The following is a 12,264-nucleotide window of genomic DNA, read 5'->3' as shown; positions in this document are numbered from 1 at the left end:
ACTAATAATGCTGACGTCGTTCAACGGTCATCATGAGCCTTGAGCCTTGTATCGAAATGCCTTATCAGTGCTGTCTTCCAATATCGGCTGAGCCTCGTTTACGTTCTGTAGACTTAGTGCAGCTACCGCCTCAAGCCGCCATGTATATACCTTCCAATCGGTTCCTGAGGGTTACTATGTGCTGAATCCTAATGTAAATGTTCTCCTACTACGCACAGTTGCTGTGTCTCAAACCATTGTGACTGTTGCCGACATCCGCGTATTCCTTCCTATTTTAAACTTTGTTTCATGTACGCTAGTTATCCCGGAAGGCAAGTCACTCTGGAACGCTTCTCCGATCAACGATACCGCCATCTCAGTATTGGATGTTATGTCCTCTTCTGCAGCCACCTGCTGTCCGATCAGTTCCGCAGCGTCCAATACCGGCATGTTTTCAAAGATGATCGCTCATGACCTGCTTCCCGAACCGGCTGCGGATCTCTGTCGCGTCCTCATGCCTTATTGTCACGTTTTGACTTTGAGGATCGCCCGTTGGGACAGACTGCCGTTGTGACACCTAAGATTAACACAGCTGACGGTCGTCCTATCTTCCGACGTCCCGATCGCGTGTCTCACACAGAACGCTAAGTTATGCAGTCTGAAGTGGACAAGATGCTAGCCAAAGTGTAATTGTGCCCTCTTCGAATCCTCAGGCGTCGCCGGTTGTCTTGGTTAGGAAACAACGATGGCAGCTGGCCATTTTGTGCAGTCTACCGTCACCTGAACCAGGTCACGAAAAAGGATGTATACCCTCTCTGCTCTTGATTGCCTTCACAGATCGAAATACTTCGCTTAAATCGAACTTTAATCCGGTTAAAGCCAGATTTCGGCTGATGAACTCCACCCTGAGACGATCGCTTTTGCTACACCGGACGGCCTTTACCATTTTAGGATATGCCTTTGAGGCTTTGCAATGCCCCAGCAACATTCTAAAGAATGATGAAATCCCTCCTTCCTGGCGTTAAGTGGTCCACCGGCTTATGTTATCTGGATGACGTCATCGTATTTTCCCCTACGTTTCACACCCACCTCAGTTACTTCACCACTATTCTTCAAGTCTTCAGGGAGGCTGGCCTTCAACTCAACTTCTCTAAGTGACATTTTATACACTGCGAAGTCAAAATTCTTGGCCACCTTGTCAGTGTTGCCGGTATACATCCTGATCCTGATAAGATTCACGCAGTCAAGAGCTTTCCTGTACCATACTTAGCGAAGCATGTGTGCAGCTTCGTGGGCTTATGCTCCCATTTTCGTCGGTTCGTTAAAAATTTTGCGGATATCGCGCAGCCGCTGACTGATCTTCTCAAGAAGGACACGACCTCCTTTGAGGCTGCAAATAAGCCGATGCCTTCAACACCCTCATCCGCTTGCGAACAACGCCTCTCATATTACACTCTTAAAACTTTCACACCCTTATGGGTGTAATGCGGGTGTATTCATCTTTTCACCCTTGTAAACACCCTTGAAACACCCTTTTTTAGCGGAAAGAGGTGTTCAACAAGAAAACACCCTTGGAACACCCCAGTCTTTCTAATTTACACCCTAATTATAAGGGAGTAAGTGAACAAGCTTACAGTATATGATAAATGAACATTACCAGTTAAGGCGTTGATATTGGCTATACATGAAACGCGCGCTACCTGCGCTTGAATTAGGTAGCTGGAATGATTAGATCGGGACATCTAGGCAGCAGCGCACTGGCTCCGAACAGTGGTCAAAAATGAAGTTTCCCACGAATGTTGATATCGAACGGATGACACTAACGCGCAGACTTTGCATAGCCAGATAACTGCAAAAGGCTTCATATGATCAATGGCAAAATATTTACAATGCTATCACTGAATACTTAAAGGTGTGCAACCAGTTCGACTGGGAATGGTTAGGAGTGAGGGCTAACGGTAAATAGCTCACCAACTTACGGTTTGTAGATGACATTGGCATACTCAGCAACGCTGCAGACTATTTGCAACAAACGTTTGAGGACCTTGTCGAAGAAAGCGTAAGAGTCTGATTGAAAGCTAGTATGCAGAAGAGAAAAGTAATGTTCCGCAGCCTAGCGAGAGAACGAATGTCATGGTCGGCAGTCAGCCTCTAGAACCTGCGCAGAAATACGTTTATTGAGTTTAATTACTCGCAGGGGCCTCTGATCAAGGAAATTAACAAAAATAAAAAATTAGCTGGAGAGCTTACGGCAGGCATTACTAAATCATGACCAGGGAGCTTACTGCTAACCATTGCTTTCTACCGTTACTAACGTATGGGGCTGAAACTTGGAAGTTACCAAAGAAGCTTGGGAAGAGGTTGAGGTCCGCGCAACGAGCGATGGAATGAAAATTATTAGGCATGACGATAATAGACTGGAAGACAGCGATGTGGATTAGAGAGCGGACGGGGATAGCTGATATTGTGGTTGACATTAAGAGGGAAAAGTCGTGCTGGGCAGACATTGCAATGCGTAAGGGCGAGAACTGCTGGTCTATTGGAGTTGCAGAATGGGTGCTAAGGGAAGGGAAGCACAGTCGAGGACGGCAGAGAATAATGTGGACGTGATGGAATTGGGAAACTTGAAGGCATGTGGAACCAGTTAGCACAAGACAGGGGTATTGGAGATCGCTGGAGAAGCTTTCGTCCTGCGATGGACGTCAAAATAAGCTGATGATGATGATGTTGATGATGTGACGACATTCATGCTAGCTTCGCGGCATGTCATTCATGTTATGTCATGCATACGTGTCATGCACGTTCTGATAGCTCGATTTGCTTCGATTGCGGGGGGGGTGGGGGGCTAGTAGCGGCGCAGCCAAGTGGGGCACGCCGCGCACTTGTAACGCTCACTAAAAGTAAAATTTTTGCTGCTATGGCAATGGCCCCGCTCCTTCCCCCACCACGGTCAATTGGGACCCCCCCCTCACGCGAAAATATTTTCTGGCTAAGCCACTGTGGGGAGGGAGGTGTAGGATTGCTCTAGACCCCTCCCCCTAACTTGTAAACGGAAACGGGTGACGGGAGGGCAGCTACCGCCGGGCCGCAAACCTTAAGCAGCGCTATTACCGGCTGCATTTCCCTTTGGACGTGAATGCTGCTCTAATGTCATTGCACTGTAGGATTCGTGGAGGTTCGAGGGCATGCGACACCAACAAAAAAAAAACACATACAGCCATCAGCAAGTCTTAGCTTGAGCCGATCTTTGGATGCTGGGCAAGACTCTCAAAAAAAAAAAAAAGTTTGGCACACCTCTTACTGGGCATTGTCAACTCTGGGTCCCACCGCTGACTGCACATTTCCGGTAAAAAAAAATGACACAGGAACTCCTCTCGCATTTGTCTAAGTGCGCGTGAGCATTGTGACTCTTCCTCATCTACACGCAGTCCATGTCGTTATTAATGTTATGAGACTTGATCCGACAAGTATAAGCGACAGCGCTGCGGCGACACGAGCTACTCTGGCCGGCGGCGCAAGCAAAGTACTGCAGGTGACGGGGCCAGGCGCGCTGGTGACGTTCTGTTCGTTTTGAGCCGGTATCGCTCTTTAGCCCTCCTCATCCGCGTCGAACCATCCGGCGGCGGCTGCTTGTGGCACGGCCGTGCGAACCGTATCTTGAAAGCGAACTGCATTGTGGACAGAGTGTGCCCACTGCTGAAAACTTCACGCGCTGTGTTCTCACCGTTTACTTCGCTTTGAAAACAGACGCGCGTACACCTATCTTGAAAGTGATCTGCGAAAAGCGCATAGTGCGGCATAAGCTGAAAGCTTCGTGAGCGCAGTGTTGTCGCCGCTTCGGTCGCGTTGAAGCGAGAGCTAGCACGTAGGCGAATTCACTCGCTGCTGAGGGTTCTATCTTGAAAGATATCGTGCGGTACGGACTGATGGACGGATGGTTTTTCTTGTTGGGTAAGTATAGAAATGCTTACGTTATAAAAAAAATCGCAGGGTTCGCGAATTTCGCGATAAGAACCAACACCAACCCCACTCCCCCGCCCCCCGCTGAGCGATGCCGTCTTGATAGCCCCCTCCCGACCCCGGGAAAAGGGACACTACCTCTCTATCTCAGTTGAAGAAACGATGATGAAACGTTAACAACGACAAGAACGGCATTTCCTGAGTTGTCTTATGGCCTCCGAGATTTGCGCGCGAAGCTGGCGCGCGTGAACATGGGAGGCCATAATTGGCCCCTTAATAACATAAAAAGACAAAGATAATGCCAAACGACACAGTTAAAAATTCAAAGAACTGATCTTAGCTATACTGTTTGGGAAAAAGGAATAAAAAATTAGACAGCCGCAACACACGCCACTAAAGCCGCCACCGCCGGCATAACGCGGAACCAACGGTTGGCAACGTTCATTGGCGCGTCATTTCTTCGTCCGCTTCACAGAGGGTCCGCTTCGTCTCCGCTACGAGAGCCGCCATCTTCTCGCGCCTAACGTTTTGTATGGTTTTGTTCTCTGCAATCCGCGCACATAGCTCATCGGTGGATGCACGTCTGCTCGGCGTCGCAATGCGGCCTGCGTCATTTTCTGGTGTTCGCGCAATCGGTGTGAAACATGTCGCATGTGAAATGTTTGATAGAAGTGCCTCACGTCCAAGTCAAGCCACCGTACGGGTGTGTATGGCTGTGTGCCCCGTTCTCGGAAGCGTCGACGGGTTTCCGGCATGCGGATTTCAGGTACGTGCAAATGCGTTTCGCCCTCCTATTGAGCTCCGCAGCAAAGCGTGCAATATTTCATGTGAAAGATGCAGCGCCCATCATCATGGTGTGAATTTCGAGCGGCAAACGAGAACTTTGGCACTTAGAGCACACCGCGGCTGCTAAGTCAGCGTGGAACTTCTTTTACGTTACCGTAATATGTTGCTGTCAGTCTAATCTGCGGCTTGTGGACAGCTAGTCCATTGACTTTTTCTTGTGGCAGCGATAGGTATGTAAATACAAGCGGTAACAATTTTCTAGAGCAGAGAGTTGTTTCGCTCGATGTTTGGTCGTGTTCATGGCGTTATGAAAGCTAGAAAACTGGCTTGATCGTGCTTATTTCCAACTCCAAAGGGCGTAACATTGGCGCTGTTTATGTTTGTTTTCGGTGTCACGAGTACCACTTTCATGCTTTTGTTGTATGACAGTGGTAGCTGCTACATGCCGTCTGGGCAGAATACAATAAAAGCAATTCCCTCACTTTCATACGTATGCAGTGTGACGTAACAAAATTTCCAGCGTTTTATTCGGAGCGTAAATATCCAGTATAGTTTAGTAAGAAACTCAAATTCTGTCTTAGCTTAGTAGGCGTGAAACAAGTGAAACTCTCATTCCTTTTTGAATTGTTCGCCCAAACCGCACCGCCCGGAAATGCGTCATCGGGTAATTGACAGTAGCTTCGCTACGTGAGTTGTTTTATGCGCCAATATTGCCCGGTTAAGTATCCTGTTAATTTATGCCGACGCTCGTTCATCTTGATTTGAAGTGGTTACTATCCCCGAGTACCGGACGATGCCAAACTTGTGAGGTGTAGCTAACGCGGGAAATTCAAAGTGGCGTGGCTGCAAGTTCCTGTTTTTACGTTTCTTGCATTCAAAGCCAACAGACACAGTATCACTGATTTATTTTCCATTTCTGCTGTACTTGATCAATGTAATGTGACAACTGCATTTGCTCTTTAATGTTCTCCATTTACTGTGTATTCAGCTTGGCTGCCGTCCTCTCTTCAGAGGATGCCGCTGTGATAGCTCATTCGTATAGCACATGCTTCTAGGTCCTTGTGTTTCAAGGGCTCTGGCGAGGCAGCAGTGCTCCAAGTAATTTTACCATCCTATATATTTTATATTTTGCATCATTCTTCCACGATGGATTTTAATGTTCATAGTATTCGTCATTAGTCATCGCCATAATTTTATAGCACGTAGATTTTACGCACTTTACAGCGACAATTTTTAGGCCAGTTTGCAGCCAAGTCACATCTTCCATAATACATCGTCAGCATTACCACTTGTCATGGCGCTCTTTGGCCAAACCTGGCTCTTGCGCCATAAAACACCACACATCATCATCATCAGCTTGGCTGCCATAAAATGCTTGAATTTCTTTCAGTATCCAAGTGACCAAATATTTCACTGACGGCCGTGTGTGAAACACGCAAGATGACAAAACTGATAGCAAAATGATGAGATATTTCTTTTATAGCGTTTGGACTCGACTTTTGGTGAGGATGTCGATCGACCTTGGGCCTGGTGATAGCACACCCAACATCGCCAAAGTGCAGCCTATCAGTTGAGTGCCCCCGAATGGACCATCAACATCAGAAAATGAAGCAGAGCCAGGTAGGGGCAATCTTTACTTTGGAACAGAATACTGACAGCTGCCTCTTTTTTTAAGAACTAAATAACATATTTACAAACCAATCCTTTCTCTTTGTGCAGCCTACATAGAATTGTTTTTTGCTTGTTGTACAGACTTTCAGAAAGCAGTTCTTCTGAACCCTTTTTGCATGCACAAATAAATAAAGAGGAGTGCACTTTCTGAAGAAATTGATGCACTGAAATGTGCGTTCGACACACAATGAGATGCAAAATAACCAACAACTTTAAAGCGATAAAAAAAAGAAGTTTGAAACATGTTCTAACATCATAACCCGCCTTGGCATACGGATCTAAATATAACAGCAACAGAGGTGCATGCAGAGAAGTGTTTGTAAATGTTTGCAAGATATGTACATTGTCTAAGAAATTGTTTTTATTGGAGATTCTTGGTGCCATGGCAGTGCAGTAAAATCTCAAAATGATGCCCCTGCTCCTAATAAAGCACCTTTAGATTTTAAAATTAAATTATGTGCTTTTACATTCCAAAGTAACAACCTGAAGTTTTGGGAACCTGGCCTTCTTTAATGTACACCTGAATCTAAGTGCATAAGCGTTACTGCATTTTACCCTCATTGGAGGGCAGCTGCCATGGCCTAGATTGAAGCTGGGACCAGCATGACTGAGCAGCATGGCATCATAGTAAGTGGGCTATAACACCAGGTCAAAAGGTGAAATACTGCTTAGAACTACCAACTTCTTGGCTCACAGGCACTTTGCACTAAGTTAAAGGAGTATGGAGTACTGACAGCGACCGTTTATGTACCTATTTCTTTTTAGGCTGACTGCATTATTAGGGTGCGAAGCTTCAATTAGTCAAAACCAGCCTAAATTACAGAACCAGCTCAAAACACGCACCATGTATAGCTGGATTTGGACATGAAAATGGAGTCAATTCATGTCGCCGAAAATGGAGGTGGCAGTCACACTATTTCATGCATTTTGCCTAAAACATAGTCAATAATAATGAATTGATTTCTAAAATATTCTTTTCAAAAAGTTTTTTTCAAGCATGAAAGGAGGAGCCAAACGGTGTTCAGGTGCACGAGCGGTTAGTTGCACGGCACTTCTTGCATGTGTTCACTGGCTTCTTTCAAGCCTGAAAAAAAAATTTGTTGCACCTATTGAGCAGTAGAAAGCTGGATTGGGAATTTTTCAGGATGCTCTACAATTTTCGCACTGACACTTTTGTTTGAATATAATTCAGCACTTAAATAATCTCTAACTAATTACCTAATTAGGAAAAATGCAAGAATTGGTTTCACTTCCTCAAAACGATGGCAAACGACATTACCTTGGTGCTGTCCAGCTACGCGGCACTTGTACATATTTAAAGCTTGCACATGTCATACAGACCACCTGGTAATTACAAGGCATATATAGAAGTGGCTAAGTTGTGTGAGCCAGCCATGTGTAGCAAATCATGAGAAACAGCCATGTTTCTTTGACTTAAGGGCATGATAAGATTTGCATGCTCGACACCTTGTATCAGTGTGTTCTAGGCCTGTTCGTAGTTTAGCTGCTACATATACAATATTTCTCCACGTGTAAGCTCATATGCATCTTTCAAGTATATTGCCTCGTGTGTCCAAAATAAACCATCCTCGCGCTTCCTTCATTATGTCTTCATCTGTTGCTGTGCTAAATTTTTAACATGCAACTGCACACATTTTCATCTAGTTTTCATATTTACTCGTTGTTTGGTGGCTTTATTTCTGAACAAGTTGTTTTTGTTAAACCCTGTTGCACACAGCAGTACACAGCATTTCTGCCTGGAGTGGGAATTTTTTTTTTCAGATTGACATTAATACACCTTGCCTGGGCAATGTAAGGCATTCTACATAACACGGCCCCGCAATAATGTATTATATTGCATTCCAGCATCATGCAAAACTGTTTACTTACCAGATTAGAATATGTATAAGTGTTGGAAGTAACAGAACTGGAAGAAGCCAGCAGATAATGAGGCCAAGGAAAGCATACAGGAACATGTTTTAAGTTTTTTATATGAAGTATAGAAGTGATAAATTCTAGGTAAGTGAAAGTGGATTAAAAGATATCCAGCTGTGGGTGGGGAACGGACCCATAACCTTCACATTACGCATGTGATATACTAACCACTGGGGTACTACGGCCGTGTTCGAGCGTCGACAATCTCAGGGGCCATTGTGGACGGTTGAATGCTGCCTCGGTGGCACAGTGGTTAGTGCATCGCATGCCTAATGCAAAGGCTGTAGGTTCGTTCTCCCCCCCTGCCTGATTGTTTTTGACCATTTTCATTTCCCTTTATTATTTTGACATTTAAATAGAAAATTACAAATAAGTTTCCACGTGCCTTCCCTGGCATCTTCCAGCTGTGATTCAGAAAAATTTTGACCCTCAGTAGCCTTTCTTCTCGTTTGGAAGAACAGGAGCTTCATTTTAAAATAATGAATTCACCTTGTTCAGCATCTCAATGTGGTCTCAAATCTTATTACAGCATATGTATTACGAAGTGAAGTTTTAAGATGATGATATAGCATGGGACCTAATTAGTAGCCTTTGTGTACAGATATATGACTAGTCTAATAAATAGGATTTTAAGAAGCACTTCTAACATGGTCTGAGCATGTGTTTAAAAAAACTAATCTAGCATGATTTCAGGCATAACTGTTGCCCCTGAAAAATATTTGGATCACCTGCATTGGCATTGTTTTTAGAGAGCACCAATACTGCTTTGATAGAAGTAGCCTCGTGGAACATGAAGCATCGCTTCTTGCTGAGTCAAGGAAATATTATCTGCATATCTGAGGTGCATGTGTCATATGCTCGAATGCTGTTTAAAGGCTGCTAATAAGAAAATTACTTTATTTGCCTTCCAGAGATTGCTTCAGTAGTCTATGCTACTCGATCAGAAACAATTTACCAGAGTGAACATTCATCACAGTTGGCTTTGCAATGTTTATGAAAAATACCACAATTGTCTACTAGACATGTGACTGCACTAAAACTTGGAATTAATGACCAGTAAGATTTATGGGACCAGCAAAACTTAGTTTATTACTCCAGAACAAAATGCGAGGCACTTCGGTTATTTCTGCCATAGTTTCTTACAGTAATTACTAGAGGGAGCTCTGGAGCTGCAGTCGTACCACCATGGGAATGACGGGAAGCACACGGGTTTGTCTGATATTCGTGCTTGTGAATTCAGACGTTCTTGTGGCTTCGTATATTATACCCTATATAAATCTTATTGTAAATTTCAGCGCAGTCTATACTCTTCAAAGTGCAGAAGACGGCCCCAACACGCACAATTTCTATTAATTGCAACGATTGAGCTTGTCCAGGTGGCCAAATCGAAAGGCGCCAAGAGTCTCAAGGCACTGGTGTGCCCGCGATAAATTCATCTGGGCGTTGCACTCGCTTGTCGTTACATGCCTCCGTGGCTTAATGGTTTCAATATCAGACTTCTGTTCTAGAGTTCCTGTGTTTGAATCCTGTCGTCGGACGATTTTAATGCTTATTTATTTGTTACACAGTATATTGTTGAAAATGACTAGTTTACAAAGTCAAAGCCGTTTTAAGCCAAACAGACGAAGTTTAGGCAAATCCATGTACATTCCATAATTTCCATGCTGGTACAGCCGTTCTTGTTGGATCTCCTGTGGACACTAACGTCAGAGTTCCCTCTAGCAATTGTATGAAACTCTGATTTCTGCACCTCGCTCGTGCAGAAGCGGCACCACACCTGCTGCGTAAACATGCACTACCTTTCGGCCAAGTGCAGGGAATGCTGTGAACTCGCCCTGTACAAAGCCAGCACTAAGTAAAACAAATCACAACGTGCAGTTGCTGCCACGTTGAACTGGCGGAATGAGTAGTGAAATGCAGCACCTCCTGAACTAGTTCAGAAAGTGCAGGTTAATCAAGTGGAGATTATATAGTAACAGAAGTTGAGTGATACTGCATTACATTCACGAAATATACTTCATGATACTTTTCCATTTATTTCCTCAGTTATTAACAATCCCTTTTGCATTGTTGGACAAAACTACAGAATGCCAACATATTTTCTAGCATTCACTGGTAGCAAACATGTCAAAACTTGTTCTAGTTTCTGGATTGTCGCTTTAGCCGTTAACCCCCAAGTTAATTCCGGAAAAATGTACGAAATTTTCCAAATTTCTTACGTACTCAATTTTTCCGTGTCATTCTCATTCTAAAAATATATTACTTCATTGGTCTCTGGTTAGAAATAACACAAAAATAAGAGCTGCTCTTGAGGGCAGCTTTCCCTCAATGCCGACTGTAACTCATCTTTGACAATAAGAGCAGCATAACATTAGGCAGAAAGATTGCGACTCATCATTGGCGATATTGGTACTACCTCCAGTCACTACTAGAGCTTGGGATCAATGGTTAAAGGTTGCGACTTTGTTGCTTGCCATATTTTAATTCTGCAGCTGTTACACTTGGGTGTAGCGTGTGTATGTACGTGTGCATGCATTAAAATGACTTCACGCTAGAGCAAAGCAACTGTTGTGCAGAGAGGCATTAGTAATCTATATCTATTTGCTTTGTAAAGATGCACTAAGTTTATCTTTTGCAGTATAGACTTGGCGCTCATTGGCCAAAGATGCCCTTGTGCTACTAAAACCTGTCAATTAATTCGCTTTTTGCAGTAGCAGCTGCTTATTCCTTTTTCAAGATCGGTCTGTGAGTTTTAATTTGTTTTTCTTGAACTGTTCAATTCCCACTCACAGGACTGCATGTCATCTGAGGTGTTTCTTTTTCAATCAAGAATGTTGAGGTTGTGTTTGTAAAACTTGATTTCTTGCCTCAAACGAGCTTGTACAAACTGACCAAGCTGATAATTCTACCTGATTATATATTAAATATGTTGCGGTTATGAACCCTCATAATGAATGACACATAGTATAAAAATTTCATCTAATAAAACAGTTTAATGAAATTTTTCATGTATTTCACGTTCGTGTTCACTTCTCTACTCTCGTGTCCTGTCTGCATGCCTCACCTCTTCTTTTGCATATTAAATATCGTATAAACTTAACCATGCTTTTTACCACAGTGCAGGGGGAAAAGGTTCCGGTAACACCATGCATTCAGTATGGTGGCCCAGATGTGTATGCAAGCAACCTCCTTCATGTGGACCAAGAACTACTCTGTAGTGTCTCGCAGACTTCCATGCGAAGCCCTCAACATTCTCGTCTCAGTGGAATGGCTGCTCATCTATCTGCGTGTCCATCACCAAGACGGCCAGTTGTAAAGCTCCTGTACCCGTTTAAGAAAGCTTAATGATTTTTTTATTTAGTTTTCACTGTTGGCCGTAGAATCTTAACATTTTTGATGTTTCTAACATTTTTACCTGGCACGAAGTGGTTCAATAACTTTAAAACAGTGTAATGTATTTAAGTGATGCTCGCTCTAATGCGTATCTGGTTTTGTTTGTGTTTAAGAAATTTGAATGTCTGATGAGGTAACAGCATTTGAATTTCTCATCGTGGCTCTTTTCAATGAGCTGCTAGGAAATAAGACGCAAAACTTATCACACGCCAGTTGTAGCATTTTTGTTTTCATGACTGAAGGATACTAGTTTCAAAAGATGGAAAGTGGGGAAAAAAGCCTCAAGAACATAATCATCCTAGGATTGTCATGTCCTTACAACTCTGCAATGACTAATGTCTCATGCATCTTGGGAGCACGTTGGTCGCAATGCCTACAGGTATACTTGATAAGAGAATAGCTTGCACTCAGATTTGCCACGCAGTTGATGGCTGATGGCTTTTGTTTGTCGTCTTCATGACTACTATGTATTCAATATTCATTTAGATGTGCTGCGGTTTCTTGCAGTCACCTATATATATATATATATATATATATATA

The 12,264-nt window shown here is 43.6% G+C and overlaps 1 long non-coding RNA gene across 1 annotated transcript; it reads left to right on the top strand.

Annotated features, from left to right (window-relative positions):
• Positions 1–4,426: 4,426 nt before the first annotated feature.
• On the top strand, positions 4,427–11,730 carry LOC142591297 (uncharacterized). Its single transcript, XR_012830445.1, has 3 exons — positions 4,427–4,705; positions 6,209–6,345; positions 11,450–11,730. It is a non-coding gene; the product is annotated as an uncharacterized LOC142591297 (long non-coding RNA).
• The last annotated feature ends 534 nt before the right edge of the window (positions 11,731–12,264 follow it).

This window comes from Dermacentor variabilis, chromosome 8, assembly GCF_050947875.1.
Source record: "Dermacentor variabilis isolate Ectoservices chromosome 8, ASM5094787v1, whole genome shotgun sequence".
Taxonomy (NCBI): Eukaryota; Metazoa; Arthropoda; class Arachnida; order Ixodida; family Ixodidae; genus Dermacentor; species Dermacentor variabilis.
This window is presented reverse-complemented; position numbering and strand designations above follow the sequence as displayed.